The sequence below is a fragment of the Herpailurus yagouaroundi genome, unplaced genomic scaffold, assembly GCF_014898765.1.
Source record: "Herpailurus yagouaroundi ecotype Mexico unplaced genomic scaffold, PumYag 222, whole genome shotgun sequence".
In the NCBI taxonomy this organism is placed as follows: Eukaryota; Metazoa; Chordata; class Mammalia; order Carnivora; family Felidae; genus Herpailurus; species Herpailurus yagouaroundi.
Window position 1 is genome coordinate 7,723,224 of NW_024412453.1, and position 16,101 is coordinate 7,739,324.

The window sequence follows — 16,101 nt, forward strand, 5'->3', positions numbered from 1 at the left end:
CGCTATGACTGTTCCCGGTTTGGGGCTTCTAGGAATAAAGCTGCTGGGAACATTCTAGAAACTCCCAGGTCTTTCTCCAAAGTGGTCGTAGCATTTGCATTCTCACCCACAATGTATGAGTGTTCCCGTAGCTTTCGTCTTTGGCAACACTTGATGTTGTCAGTCTTCAGCCATCCTGGCAGATACATCGCGCATCTCTTTGCAGTTCTCCTTTGCATTTCCGTGATGATGGCTGATGATGTGTTTATTGGGCATTTGTATGTGTTCCTCTGTGAAGTATCTGTTCACTCCTCTTGCCTGTACTTTATCGGGTTGTGTCTCTGTTAGTAAGTTGTAGATGCTCATTATATATTATGGACGTCAGTTCTTTGTCTGATAATTATTGTGTAAATGTTTAGTTCCAGTTTATAGCTTGTTTCTTTTCCTTCTTTTTCTTCCAGCCTTACTGAGATACAATTGATACACAACATTGTGTAAGTTTAAATTTCTTTTAGTGTTTATTTACTTTTGAGAGCGAGAGAGACAGTGTGAGTGGGCGAGGGGCAGAGAGAGAGGGAGACACAGAATCCGAAGCAGGCTCCAGGCTCTAAGCTGTCAGCACAGAGCCCGATGCAGGGTTTGAACTCACAAACTGCAAGATCATGACCTGAGCCAAAGTCAGAGGCTTAATCTACTGAGCCACCCAGGTGCCCCAACATTGTGTAAGTTTAATGTGTTCAGCGTGTTGACCCAATACATTCCTACACTGCAAATAATAACCACCATAGTGCTAGCCAACATGATCACATGATCACCTTTTTTTTTTTTAATTTTTTTTTAACGTTAATTTATTTTTGAGACAGATAGACACAGAGCATGAACAGGGAAGGGGCAGAGAGAGAGGGAGACACAGAATCTGAAACAGGCTCCAGGCTCTGAGCTGTCAGCACTGAGCCCGACGAGGGGTCAAACTCACAGACTGTGAGATCATGACCTGAGCTGAAGTCGGACGCTTAACCGACCGAGCCACCCAGGCGCCCCTTTTTTTTTTTTTTTTAATTGGTGGTGAGAACATTCAGGATCAACCTCCCAGAAGCCTGTTTATTTTCTTAACAGTATCTTTCACGGGGCAGAAGCTTCTGATTTTAATGAAATCTATTTCGTACATTTTTCTTCCTTCCTTCCTGGGACCCATCTGTGGGGATATCATGCCAGATCTCTGCCCTTTCTCAGAAACCCCCAGGTTGTAAAGGTATCCTTTCATGTTTCTTCTGGAAGCTTTAGGGTTCCAGGCTTTACGATTACGTGTCCGATCCGTGTTGCGTTCATTCTGTGTGTATGGCCTGAGGCAGGAGTTGAGGTCCCTTTGTTTGCATGCAGATATCTGGTTATTCCAGCCCCATTTGTAAAGAACACTCTTCCAATTGGATTGCTTTGGTGCCTTGCACAAAAATCTTGCGACCTACTAACAAAGCTGGGTCTTAGCATGTGTGCTTTTATCTGTTTTTTTTTATTAATTTATTTCACATTTATTGATTTATTTAGAGAGAGTGTGAGTGGGGGAAGGGCAGAGAGAGAAGCCCAAGCAGGCTCCGCACTGTCAGCGCAGTGCCCCATGCAGGGCCCAAACCCTCAAGCAGTGAGATCGTGACCTGAGCTGAAATCAAGAGTCAGACGCTCAACTGACTGAGCCACCCGGGTGCCCCATCCTGTGTGCTTTTAAAGTGCACTGTCACTCTGGCCAATCAGCAGCACAGAGAGGCTCTCATGCGTTCCTGCATGTGCATTTCCCACTCTGACATCTTAGGGCCGTTCGCTTGACGCGGAGAGGAAAACGCTGTGATCCTTGGTTCCTGCTGAGGCCAGGCCACTCTCTCCTGACCTGGGAAACGAGTGAGTGTTAAAAATAGTCCAGTCTTTTTGGGTGTTTTTTGTTTTGTTTTGTTTTGTTTTGAATCTCCTGACTTAAGTTTCATGACTTCGACTGAAATCTTTATCTCCCCCCAAACGATTCATGGGGTAAATTGATGCGTCCGATTTTGTCGAGGAGGGGAAATGGAATACCTGGAGGCCAGTTCGTGTTTCCCCTGGTTGTGAGCCACCCTGGCCTGCAAGTTGTCTGGTCCCTGGTGAGAGCAGTTCAGTCTGTCTTCTGCCGCTTGCCCATCTCCGTCTCGGGCCCCCCTCGGTCTCAGCCAGGCCATGGCCCTGAACTTGAGTAAAAGCTCTTGGTGTGGCTGTCCCTGCTGAAAACATTCACGAAAGCTGACAGGGTTAGGCAATTTAAAATTGAAATGTGTTAGACAAGACAACTCTGTCATAAAAGAAAGGACAATTAGAAAGAGTCCCCCACTAGGGACGCCTGGGGGGCTCAGTCATTTGAGCGTCTGGCTTGAGCTCGGGTCACGATCTCGCAGTTCATGGTTGGAGCCTCGAGTCAGGCTCTGTGCTGACAGCTCAGAGCCTGGAGCCTGCTTTGGATTCTGTGTGTGTGTCTCTCTCTCTGCCCCTCCTCTGCTCACACTCTGTGTGTCTGTCTGAAAATAAGTAAATAAAACATTTAAAAAAGAAAAATAAAATAGAAAGACACCCCCCCGTTTTTTTCTTTTTTCTTTTTCTTCTTTTTTTTTTTTTTCTTTTTGAGGAAGGGAATGTGTTTCAGAAAAAAGATAGAACTCTTATGCCTGTTTCTTTTAAATGAGAACATAGGGAAATACTAGAACAGAGAGCTTGGAGCCAGAGAACCTCGCCTGTGTGTGTGATGCGTATATACGCGGGAACCCCGTGCAGAGGAAGCCAGTGTACCCAGACCTGTCTCGTGGGATCCATCTGTGGGGATGTAATTGCACATTTCTGAGGCCAGCAGGAGGACCAGGCGCCTGCCTCTTGACGCTTGCCTGCTCCAGCACAAGGATGGTGGAGACAGCAACTCTCCGTCCTGCCTCCCCAGCAGGTGGAATCTTCATTACTGGCAAATGGCCAGACCTCCAAAAAACACTGACTGAAGGGGGTTCCCTCCCTCTTCCTACAGTGACGAGGAGAGTAAACTGTGTTCATATCTCCTCCCCTCTGTGCACTGTGGCCCGGTCAGCCTAGCCTCTTAATTCTCAACACCCAGAATCTGGGCACCCGGCGTCATTCCTTGGACTCAGGAAGGGCTGATCTTACCCGGAAGCTTGCCCTTCATTTGTTGAAGGGGGCTCTGTGCCTACAAGCCACCTTGATGAATGATCGTGGTCTGGGAGTGTAGCCTTGTGCCGCTTTTGGAGGCTGTATCTAAGTCGGGGAGGTGGAGAGTCCTTGGGTGTTTTCATTTTACAACCCCCATCATTACTCCATGGCGCAGCTGAATCCCTCTTCTGTGGAGTGTGAATCGGGCGCGCCCCACCTTATGGAGCCTCAGAGCCCTCATCGTCTCCCCTTTTCCGTCTGCCCACTGCCTCTTAAACTTGGAAGCCTTTCCACGGACACCCCGGCTTGAGAAACCGCGTGGCCGAGGCAGCATGCTGTGAGGCCCAGCATCTGCAGTCGGGGATTGCCCAGATCTGAGCTCACGGCCAGGACCAGGACGCCAGCTCAAGTTCAGTCTCCTGTCCCTCCAGCCGGACCCCCGCCACCCCCTCCCAGATAATAGGTCTTTGTCCACTTGACTGTCGTCATTCACTTACACTGGGAAAAACCCAAGAGTCTCCTGTTTGAAAACACATAACCCCTGTGCTCTGGAACTTTCCATTTCAAAGTAAACTCCTCCTCCAGTCTTCAGTCCTTGCTTTTTGAAAGTAAAATTTCTTGGGGCGCCTGGGTGGCTCCGTCAGTTGAGCATCCGACTCTTGGTCTCGGCTCAGGTCATAATGTCACAGTTCGTGGGTTCGAGCCCCGCGTTGGGCTCTGTGCTGACAGCTCAGAGCCTGGAACCTGCTTCCGATTCTGTGTCTCCCTCTCTCTGCCCCTCCCCTGCTTGTTTGTGAGTTCTCTCTCTCTCTCTCTCTCTCTCTCTCTCCCTCTCTCTAAAAAATGACTAAACATTTAAAAAAAGAAAGAAAGTAAAATTTCTTGTCTACCCTACTGTGTGTTTTTCTGTAATCATACTGGGGAATGCATATAGAAGCATACTCTATTCTAAATGCTTTGTGATTTTTTGACATGTAGATATCTTACGCCCCACTGAAGATAAAACCGAGGCCCCGGACAGTTAGGTGACTTGCCCTGGAGGTCACGGCCAGTGGCAGAGCCGGAATTCAAACCCCAGTGATGCCCGTGTGCCTAATCAAGACTTGTCACTGCCTTATGTCCACATGAGGGGCATCACGTGGAACAGGAATAAAGAAGTGACAGCAGTATACGTCCTGAGGGAATCGGGGCCACCGGCTCATGGGGGCACGTCCCGTGTCCGGCTGAAGTCCGTGCACTGGGCTGTGGCCAAGTTCCCCCTCTCTTCACACCCCCGCCCCACCCTGTCCATCCCCAGACCTGCCACCTCTTCGTCCAAGCTACAGGTGATGATAAGGCTTTGTCTGCGTCTTAGACAATTCCTTAAGGGACAGCTTCCCAGAGGAGGATTTACAGCATCAGGAAGCAGAGGCATCATAAAGGCTCTGGACATGCATGGCCAACTCGATCTCCGTTTTAGGATCCCACCAGAAGCCTCCACACTCTGAGCGGCAAGGTGTGGGAAAGGCCCACCTGCCCAGTGAGCCAGCCAGCCAGTCATTTCACCTACGAAGCCCTGGGGGGGATCCAGAGCTGGAAGGCACACCCTGGTCTTTGAAGCTTGTGTGTTCCCAGCAGCTGCGTCAGCATCACCTGAGAACTTGCTAGAAATGCAAATTCTTGGACCTCACTCCCAGTCCTACTGAGTCACAAACTCCAGGGGCGGGGCCCAGCTGTCTGGAAACAAGCCCTCTGGGTATTTCCAGTGTTTGCTCAGGTCTGGGAGCCACCGGTCTTGGGAAAGCTGCAAGGGTAATGCACACGCTTTATAAACCGACTCCGTGAGGGCCGGGAGCAAATCCAAGGGCAAGGTCACTTCCATCTCCAGCTCACGGTCAATATCATCACCTTAGCTGGTTCGCATCTTTAGATGGATAATTAGAACCATGTGGAAAATGTTACTCATTCATGTTAAGGATCTGGCTCTTCTAGGCAATTGTTATTTGTACTTAAGAGGTGTATTATGTGCCAGGCACATTATTATTATTATTATTTATTATTATTGTTGTTATTATTCCCTCCGGAAGGGAATAGGAGGGCTTACAGCAGTTTAGCAACAGCCTAACATCACACAGCTTGTACGTGGCAGAACTCAAATTGGAACCCCGTCTGTCTGCCAGAAACCGTGCCCTTCATAGCCACACCGCTTGAGAGAAGGAGTTGAGATCCTTCCATAACGCGGGCACCTTTCAAATGATTGGGTTTGTTGCTGTTCTGAAATCTTCCGAAGCTGTGTAGTAGCTTCCCCCCCCCGATTCCTGTAGCCTTGTACTTGGACAAACCCAAGCTGCTCTTGGACCCACCTAACTCTTGCCTGGTTGACCATCCCTAGCCGGTTAGTGAGGCGATCTTTTGTTTCCCTCCACGTGTTTCATTTTGACTCCTAAGGATTTCTTCTAGAGTTTCCGGACTGCTGACATCCCTTGGTAGGTAGGTGAGCGTCTCAGCTGTAGATCATTTGAGTTCTGTGACACTTTATGGCAATGAGCTCTCAAGTCCTGTGTCAAGTGACAGGCAGGGGCCAGAGTCGCTCGGGAGGGCAGGGGTCTGAGGGGACGCTGAGTATGGGCACCTGTGTTTTGTCTGTTATCACCTGCCCCGGGCGGGAGGGGGCGGGGCGGGCAGAGAGCCTACAGTTTGGGATCCACACTGGCCCTCTGGCTTCCCCTGGGGCTTGGTGGCCCAGCTTCCAGGGAGTGGCAGTGGGGGATACCAGAGGCCAGACCGAAGAGCCTGAAGGCTTGCCACCACCCCAGAGGCATCCCCGTGGAGGGTCTCAAGAGGGCCTGCCATCAAAACAGAAGAGACTGCAAATATTCCCTTTTGGGGCCACGGAAGGGAAGCCAAATGAAATGTGAAGAGGTGTCTGAAAGCCGAGAGGAAACCAGGAAGCCCTTCCAGAAGTTCTATTTGTGGGAAGAAACTTTGGCACGGGGCAGCCGGCCCTGCTGCAAAAATAGACCGAGATGCCGAGAAATGGCTCCATTCTGGAAGCAAATGTCCCTCTGCGCGGAGCTTGAGCGGGGCCTTTGGAAAGCTCGGCCCCGCTCCTCTGCCTCCCTCTGGACCCCAGCACTGAGGAGCAAGAGCGAGAAAAGCCAAACATTTAAAAGCAGTCTTGCCTGTCACCGGGGCTCCACCGTCACCAGTGGGGCCAATGGAAACACAGGGCAAAAAGGAAGGTTTCAAGTCCGTGCCTGGAAACCCAGCAGGTCTGCGGGCCCGGCTCCCCTTTGCCGTGTTCGTTCTCGGCTCTGCCCCCCCCCCACGGGTGACACGGCTAAGAAAACGGGACGGCGCGCAGCAGGAGAAAGTGTGGCTAGACAGAAAACGCAGACTTCTAGAGATCGAGGGCGGTGCCCCTCAGCAAGGTGTCCTTTAACACACCAGCCTGACAGCCCAGCGGGGGTTGAGATGTGGCTGTGAAAGAAGGAAAGGTGGCAGGACAGACTCCTGAGGTCCATCGTGACTCCGGAAGGCTGCTCTCGCCCTCTCTCTGTTCCGTGCTCATCTGGCACTGTCTTAGGAGAGCGACCCTGGCCTGTCCGCAGCAGCGAGGGAGCGGCAGTGACCGCTGTCGGGGTCGGCCGACCTCCTGCCACCGCGGTGGGGCCAAGCCTGAGAGCCATCTGGGTGGTCCTCTGCCCTGGACTCCCGGCCACGCTACGTGCAGGGTCACAACAGAGTCATGTTCCTTGGAAAGGAGCATTTTAGTTTATGGCCCAAGTAGTTTGGAGGGGGAAAAAAAACACCCCATAAATGAGTGCAGACCCCAGGTCACCTTGCGTAGAACTGGGACACAATCAAGCAAATCTGACCCGCTTGCCCCTTCCTGCAGGAGCTGGATGGGGTCTCTAACTTTGCTCCTTGTGGCCAAGAACTGTCAACGCCGCTGTGGCTCTCTGAGGAGTTGCGGTAGGAGTTGAAAAGGTCCAGGGTCCTCTGGAATTAGCAGCCCGGCTCACAGGCAGCTCTTCTGTCTTCAGAGGGCATGAGGGCAGCTGTTGGGAGGCTTAGGTGGGGACTGGCGTGGGGGTTCCCTCTCTGCCGACGGAGAAAGCGCGTGCTCAGGGGAGACCGTCCTGCGGGGAGAATGGAGGGGTCTGCCCCCCAGGAACACCCCAGCTGGTGGTTAAGATCTCCCTGCAAACACAAGCAGGTGGGAAGGATGAGGGGAGACTGTCAGGAAGACAGAAAGCAGGGAAGAGGGAGAGAGGGAGGCGAGGGGGAGGGAGCCCGCTGCCCGGTTCAGGAGAGCAAGCATCTGCAACAGGCTGGGGCGGTAGGGCACTTGGGTTTGCACAAAGCTGCATCTACGTATTTGCAATGCTGGACTGACGCAGAAATGGATTGTTTTTTGTTTTTTGGTTTTTTTTTTTTCTGGAAGCATCCCATTTCTTTGAACTCTCATGTGCTTCTGGCAAGACCTGCCTTTCACAGCCCCCCTCCCTGCAAGCAGGGCCCAGGAGGTGGGCACACGCCCCAGGCCCAGCCGGTCAGAGTGCCCCCGTCTCCCCGGGAGGGGCCAGTCACTCCCTGGGCAGTTTGGGGCGCTGCGCTGGAAGAAGGTGACCCGAGGCTGCTGGGCAACCATTTCTCTGGTCGTGTGGAGAACCCACCTGCCATAGTCGAGGAGGCCACCCGCTTTGGGAATGAATATAGACAGCATCCCCGGGGGCCTGGATCCGTGTTTTCCCACCACTGGATCCCTCCACCCCGTCCCTTCCAGTGACGTCCATCAGCGTGTCACCTCCCTCTTCCCGCTTATCTTAATTTGAGTTACATTTCTGTCCCTTGCCACCATAGAAGCCCCGACCATGAGAGGGAATATTTCGGCACAGGGGGGGCCTGTAGTCTGTGAAAACAGCTCGCCAGTATATAGACTGGCTGTAGACTAATGCACAGAGTCAAACGGGTGTGTATAGCTTAGGTTGAGAAAGTCCAGGCTTTTCAGGCCCTGGAGAAACTGTCACTGACCTACGGCAAATCCCTCTTCCCCATTCATCCAGGAAGCTTCGTTAATGGGGTGAGTGCATGGAAGGAGAAGAAAGTCCTTACCCACAAAGAGGCCATGCAGACCTCTGGTTGATGGAAGGCTGCTGTCTCTGGCAGGTTCTGGGGTTTGAAATGGAGTTCACTGCTTGGGGGATGCCCCGTCTCAGCGAGAGCCTGCCCTGCCCTGCTACTCTGGGGGGGGGCCTGACGAGGCTCTTCTCCAGAGGGGACAGCCTTGTGCCTTGGAGGGTGTAAGTCGGTCTCTGCTCCGAGAGGGCGTTATTGCATATGGCCCGTAGCCTCCTGCACTGGCTTCAAACACAGACCATCTGTTGTCCAGACTTCTTGCTCTATCCAGCCTTCTCTATCACTTTTTCTGAAGCTGGGAACATTTCCCAAACCAACAACTGCCCGGTCCGCAGTGTTCCTTGCTGAGTGTCCCCACAGGAGAGATGGGGGACACGACGAATAAAGCCAGCCATCTTTGCTTCCCACCCTAGCAAAGGGACTGCTTTGCTGCAATCATAGACCACTTCTGTCTTCCGCTTGCCTTCACGTGGTATAAACCGTCTAGAAGATGGGGCGGGAACTTCAGATGATTTCCCCCCACAGATCCCTAGAAGCATCGGGAGAAGGATACATTTTGTCATGAGACAAATTAGAAGTCAAGACCAGACTATGGGGGCACCTGGCAGTTTAGTCATTGGAGCTTGTGATTCCTCATCTCAGAATTGTGACTTCAAGCCCCACGTTGGGCATGGAGCCTCCTTAAAAAAAAAAAAGACCAAGTTCAATTACTTGCTTGCTTTGGACCTTGGATACATTTTGTGAACCTCAATTTTCTGCTCTGTACAATGGAGATAAGAATGCAATAGGGCTTGAGACTGGTTCAGCTGTGAGCGACAGGGGTCTGCATATGGTGGCTTGAAACACTCGTAAAAGACATCCAAGGGTGATTGTTGCCAGGGTGTGGGGAGAGGGTGAATGGGGAGTTAGTGTCCAGTGGGTCCAGAGGTTCAGATTTACGAGTTGAGAAGTGTGCTGGGGGAGGATGGCAGGGGTGGTTGCATAGCTGTGTGAATGTACTTAGTACCCCTGCGCTGTAGGCTTAAATATGGCTACGATGGGACATATTATGTCATGTGTATTTTAACTCAAAATATAAAATCACAATTAAAAAAATTTAATTCAGAAAAAGGATGTAAGGGCTCCCGGCTGGCTCAGTTGGTGGAGCATGCGACTCTTGATCTCAGGGTCATGGGTTCAAGCCCCACACTGGGCGTGAAGCCTACTTAAAAAAAGAAAAAACAAAAAACAAAAAGGATATTTGCAAAAAACAAAGCAAAGACTTCCAAGGCAGGCAGTCAAGGCTTGTAGGATAGATCTGTGAAATCATGGACCCGGGCTCCTTCAGTCTTCCAGCGCTAGTTTCATTCTAAAGGTCTACTCATGGTCCAAGGTGGCTGCTAGAACTCCAGCCATTACATTCCAATCTGTAAGAATGAGGAGGTACATTCTGACTCACCTTTTAAAGAAGTTTGTATATATTCTTAAATTTTTATTTTTGAGAGAGAGAGAGAGAGAGAGAGAGAGAGAGAGAGTGTGTGTGTGTGTGTGTGTGTGTGTATGTGTGTGTGTGTGAAAGGGGGAGGGACAGAGAGAGGGAGGGGAAACAGAGGATCCAAAGTAGGCTCTGCGTTGACAGCAGCGAGCCCGATGCATGGCTCGAACTCATGAATTGTCAGATCATGACCTGAGCCAGAGTCGTACATGCACCCGACTGAGCCATCCAGGCACCCATGACTCACCTTTTTAGAAGCTTTCCCCGAAGTCCACCATAAAACTTCCACTTACGTTCCATTGGCTACTAGTGAGTCACGTGGTCATGTCTGGCTGCAAGAGAGTCTGGAGGAAAGGTAATTGTGGGAGGTAGCCTCTAAATTGGCCCCAACAATCCCTGCCTCCTGCTGTCCACTCCCTTGTGCAATTCCCTCCCCTTGAGTGTGGGCAAGACCTAGTAGCTTCCTTCTAATCAATAGAATCTGGCAAAAATGTGGGGAGGTCACTTCTGAGATTAGGTTACAAAAAGATGGCGGCTTCTATATTGGGTGCCCTCTCTGGCTCTGAGGAAAGCTAGCTGACATGTGAGCTGCCCTATGGAGAGATCCATGTGGCAAGGGACTGGTGTCTCTGGCAACACGAGTGAGCCTGGAAGGACATCCAGGCTGTCCTTCCATAGCCCTGGTGGGCCATCTTGACTGCAGTTTCATTTGTTTTTTATTTTTTTAAGTTTATCGATATATTTTGAGAGAGACGGAGACAGCACGAACGGGGAGGGGGCAGAGAGAGAGGGAGAGAGAAAATTCCAAGCAGGCTCCACATTGCCAGCACCGAGCCCGGCACAGGCTCAAACTCATGAACCGTGAGATCGTGACCTGAGCCAAAACCAAGAGTTGGATGCCTAACCGACTGAGCCACCCAGGTGCCCCTGCAATTTTGTGAGACACCTGGTCCAGAAAGCTCACAACACTGACCCACAGAAACAAAACATGTTGTTTTCAGCTGCTAAATTTTGGGCTCTTTTGTTACACGTGACAACCAACTAATACACTTTCCCAAGTGACCACATTCCCAGGGTTCTGTGAGTAAGGAGGAAGGGAAGATGGGCCTGGGAAGCAGCCAGTAGTCACTCCCGCCCCTGCCTACCTGTTGTAAGGATGAAATGAGGGAAGTCTGTAGACTGCCCACCTACGGTCTACCTGCACCCAGAAAGGGCCCAGACCGAGGTGATTCGTGAAGGGCCACCGTCCAGACTCTACTTCCCAGGCTTCTTGCCAACCTCCCCCAGGAGATGCCGTTGTGCTATGACTTTTATTCCTTTCTCCCTTCCTCCCTCTCCCTTCCACAGCTCACACCCCCACCGACTCCACCAAATCCAGCCTGGAGAGTGACTACTCCTGCAAAACCAAAGGTCCCCAAGCCAGCTGTTGGGCTCCCAAAACGGTGAGACTTCAGAGGAAAGGGGGCTTAATCCAGCCCCCCTCTTACACTCTGAACCCCTCTGGAGTGATATCCTTGCCTTCTTCTCTACCTTCTCTCTGCACTGCTCTTGCTGAGGCAGAGCCCAGGGTTTGGAGCGCTTGTGAAGTTCCCTGGTTTTGTCTTTGTCTGTGTCTGTCTTTGTCTGTCTTTGTCTTTTTTGTTTTCTTTTTCTTTTCCTTTTCCTTTTTCTTTTTCTTTTTCTCTTTTAAAGAAATTGCATTAGTTGAACCCAATTTTCTCTCCCCAAGAGGAGTTGAAGTCAGGTTTATGGGACAGGAGGAGGTTTTTGAGTGAATAAGCATCGTATTTTCTCCCGGTTTCCCTTTGAGCTTTTGAGGACTTTTCCTCTTACCTGACCAGAAAGACCTAAGGTCTGTACAGTGTCTTGAGAGCCTATTCTCCATGTGTATAACTGGGAGAAAAATCTAGAGAATGCTCCCCTGGGTTCCACAGTAATGTGTGCACCTAACTAAGGCAAGAATTGAGTCTCCCCTTGAGACTCAAGAATTGAGTCTCCCCTTGTATCCCTACAACCTTCAAGGATGTAGGGATTTTTTTTTTCACTGTGGAAGAAGGTGGACTCCCAAATCATTTCACATACAATGAAAATCTCAGTTGTTCAGAATGGGTTGATAACGACCAAGGCCTTCCAGTGAAAACAAATATTCCAGGGAGAAACAAACAAACAAAAAAAGGACAAGTCCCAAGACTTTAATGATGAAAGATAAAATATGCCAATATTCCGGCTTGTTATTTTCGTTAATGAACTAGGATATACAAGAACTTACAGAAGAATGCTGTGTTAACACGCTTTCTTAAATTTGAAAAATTGACTTAAATAGGTTTTTAGCATGACATCGCAAACGCTTACCGGGTTCCTGCAGAGGAACTCTACCAGTATGAACACTGTATGAACAGAGAACTGTCTACTCATGTCTCCGCGAACACCTGATTTGAGAAGTCCGGCGTGCCCTGGGGAGGTAAGGCATGGAGAGGCCAAGCGCTCTGACTTTACAAAGTTGTCACAACAAAATGACGCGTGGAGTGGTTTAACACCCTCTCCTCTGGGAAGGGAGAGCAGACTGAGCCGCGTGAGTGAGTGGGTGTGTGGGCACACACGCATATGCCCAGGGGGACTTTGCGCAGGAGAGGAGGAAATTAACACTTGTGCTCTGATAAAGAACAGGAGCGTTTATAAAGCAGCAGGGAGGTGGGTATGTGCCTAGTTTGAGTCCTGGTGATGAGTAATTGATTGGTCTTCAGCTTAGCGACAGAGTTATAGACCCGTACCCAGGTGATTGCTTTTCTCCACACCGAGCTCTGCCATTATATTCTCTATTAGGAATTTGATACGCTGGAAAGACAGAGTGAGTTGGCTGTTGGCTAACAATGGGCCTCTTGTGTCATCCGTAGGAAACATTACCTTGCGTTTTTGTGACCCTGGCGTCAGTATTTAGCCAGCGGCAACTTCCTAGCCCTCACCTGTTCAGACCCCGGGGGGTGGCCTTGTAACCCCAGAGCTAAAGCTGTGGGTACAAAAGTCACTGGTCAAAGGGTGTCCGGGTGGGGACCCCGTGCGCACCAGGATTCATTTGGGATGGTTTCCCTCTCTCAGCCTGGTTTCCCCCACCCCATGCTCTGTGTGCACCCACTTCTCACTGTCGTGGGTGGTCGTGTGTTTGCAGCGAAGCAGGACTGTTCTCTCTTAGGTTTCATCGTGGGAGCCAGCCTCAACTGGAAGGCAGCGGGGGTCTGGGTGCATGGCTGTCTTGGGCTGGACAGGGAATCCAGTGAGGAGAGAACATGGTGGCCTCACCTTGTTTGTGGGGTGGGTCCCAGAATCTTCTGCGTGAAGCTGGTGCAAAAACTGAGCCCTGAAGAGGTTTCTAAGGGAAGCACCAGCTTGGGAGGAAACAGGTAGCCACTGGCCATGGTTTCTAAAAACAGTGGCACAGCAAGGGAGTAATGACAAGGTTAGGCTCTCCGTCAGGTCAGTGGCCCAAGGAGGGAGGCTGGTTAGGGGACGTTTCAGGGACTCACCAATGCATCTTTACTTTTTCCTCCTTAAAGATTTGGAAGAAAACTTGATTTTTTTCCCCCTCTGTCTAATATTCAGCACTTTAAGAGACTTTTGTCCCAGGAGGATGTCCAGGTGTTTTAGGACTTCTCACCTGAGGCTTGGAAAGTGCCAGACAGGGTCATAACAGTGATAATAAGGACAGGCACTTATGTGGCCGTGCTGTGAGTCAGAGATTGCTCTAAGTGCTTTGTGTGTGTTTAACAGCTGACCGCTGGCTCAGAAGAGGCAGATAGAGGGGCTAGAGGCTGGTGGGGGTTAGCAGTCAGTAGCCTTCTTGCTGGGATGTGCCATCATTAGTTAGATGAATGAATTTCACTCCACAAACGTCACACTCCTTTTTTTTTTTTTAACTTGTTTATATATTTATATATATAAATTCAAGTCAGTTAATATACAGTGTAGTCTTGACTTCAGGGGTAGAACCCAGTGACTCATCTCTTACATGTGACACCCAGCACTTATCCCAAGTGCCCTCCTCAATGCCCATCACCCATTCAGCCCATTCCCCCTACCCCACCTTCCATCAACCCTCAGTTTGTCCTCTGTATTTAAGAGTCTCTTATGCTTTGCCTCCCTCTCTGTTTTTCTTGTTTTTCCTTCCCTTCCCCTACATTCATCTGTTGAGTTTCTCAAATTCTACATATGAGTGAAATCATGATATCTCTTTCTCTGACTTATTATCCATGTTTTTTTGCAAATGGCAAGATTACATCCTTTTTCATTACCAAGTAATACTCCATTGCATATATACATTATATAGTCTTTATCCAGTCATCAGTCGATGAACATTTGGGCTCTTTCCATAATTTGGCTATTGTTGATAGCACTGCTATGAGCATTGGGGTGTGTGTGTCCCTTTGAAACAGCATTTTTGTATCATTTGGATAAATAGCTAGTAGTGCAATTGCTGGGTCGTAGGGCGGTTCTATTTTTAGTTTTTTGAGGAACCTCCATACTGTTTTCCAGAGTAGCCGCCCCAGTTTGCATTCCCACCAACAATGCAAAAGAGATCCTCTCTCTCCGCATCCTTGCCAACATCTGTTGTTGCCTGAGTTGTTAATGTGAGCCATTCTGACAGGTGGTATCTCATTGTGGCTTTGATTCGCATTTCCCCGATGGTGAGTGACGTTGAGCATCCTTTCATGTGTCTGTTGGCCATCTGGATGTCTTCTTTGGAAAAGTGTCTGTTCATGTCTTCTGCCCATTTCTTCACCGGATTGTTTAGTTTTTGGGTGTTGAGTTTGGTGAGTTCTTTATAGAGTTGGACTTTGGTTTACTTTGGATACTAACCCTTAATCAGATATGTCATTTGCAAATATCTCCTCCCATTCCATCGGTTGCCTTTTAGTTTTGTTGACTGTTTCCTTTGCCGTGCAAGGAATAGTTTTTACCTTCAATGAGGTCCCAGTCGTTCATTTTTGCTTTTATTTCCCTTGCCTCCAGGGACATGTCTAGTTAAATGTTGCTGCATCTGAAGTTAAATGTTGTTGCCTGTTTTCTCCTCTGGGATTTTCATGGCTTCCTGTCTCACATTTAGGCCTTTCATCCATTTTGAATTTACTTTTGTGTAGGGTGTAAGAAAGTGGTCCAGTTTCATTTTCCTCTATGTCACTACCAAATTTTCCCAGCACAATTTGCTAAAGAGACTGTCTTTTTTCCAGGGGATATTCTCTCCTGCTTCGTTGGAGATTAGTTGGCCACACAGTTGTAGGTCCGTGTCTGGGTTTTCTATTCTGTTCCATCGATCTCTGTGGTGGTGTTTGTGCCAGTGCCATACTGTCTTGATCACTACAGCTTTATAATAATAACTTGAAGTCTGGGATTGTGATGCCTCCCAGCTTTGGCTTTCTTTTTCAACATTGCTTTGGCTATTTGGGGTCTTTTCTGGTTCCATACAAATTTTACGATTGTTTTTTCTAGCCCTGTGAAAAACACTGGTGTTATTTTGGTAGAGATCGCATTGAATGTGTATATTGCTTTGAGTAGTATAGACATTTTAAGCTTATTTGTTATTCCAGTCTATGTGCATGGGATGTTTTTCCGGTTTTTTTGGGTCTTCTTCAGTTTCTTTCATACGCTTTCTACAGTGTTCAATGTACAGACTCTCAAACTTTCAGCTATTCGCAGCTGACTTGATACTCTACATGGAAAACACAAAAGACTCCCCTGAAAAACTGCTAGAGCTGATATATCAACTCAGCAAAGTCAGAGGATATAAATCAATGTACAGAAACCGGTCGCATTTCTATGCACCAATAATGAAGCAGCAGACCGAGAAATCAAGGGATCCATCCCATTTACAATTGCACCCCAAACCATAAGATACCTAGGAAGAAACCTAACATCACAATCCTTTTAAAAACACTTGTTTATTCGAAATTTTTTCCAGCTCTATTGCAATAGAATTTACACATAACATTGTGTCAGTTTGAGGAATACAAAGTGTTGATTTGATACACTTACATGTTGCAAAATGATTACCACCATATCTTAGCTAAACCCCCCCGCATGGCATCCCTTGGTGTCACTTAATCACCTGTTCTTTTTCATGGTGAGAGCATTTAAGATCTACTGTCTTAAAATACAAAAAAAAAAAAAAAAAAAAAAAAGGGGCGCCTGGGTGGCGCAGTCGGTTAAGCGTCCGACTTCAGCCAGGTCACGATCTCGCAGTCTGTGAGTTCGAGCCCCGCGTCAGGCTCTGGGCTGATGGCTCAGAGCTGGAGCCTGTTTCCGTTTCTGTGTCTCCCTCTCTCTCTGCCCCTCCCCCATTCATGCTCTGTCTCTCTCTGTCCCAA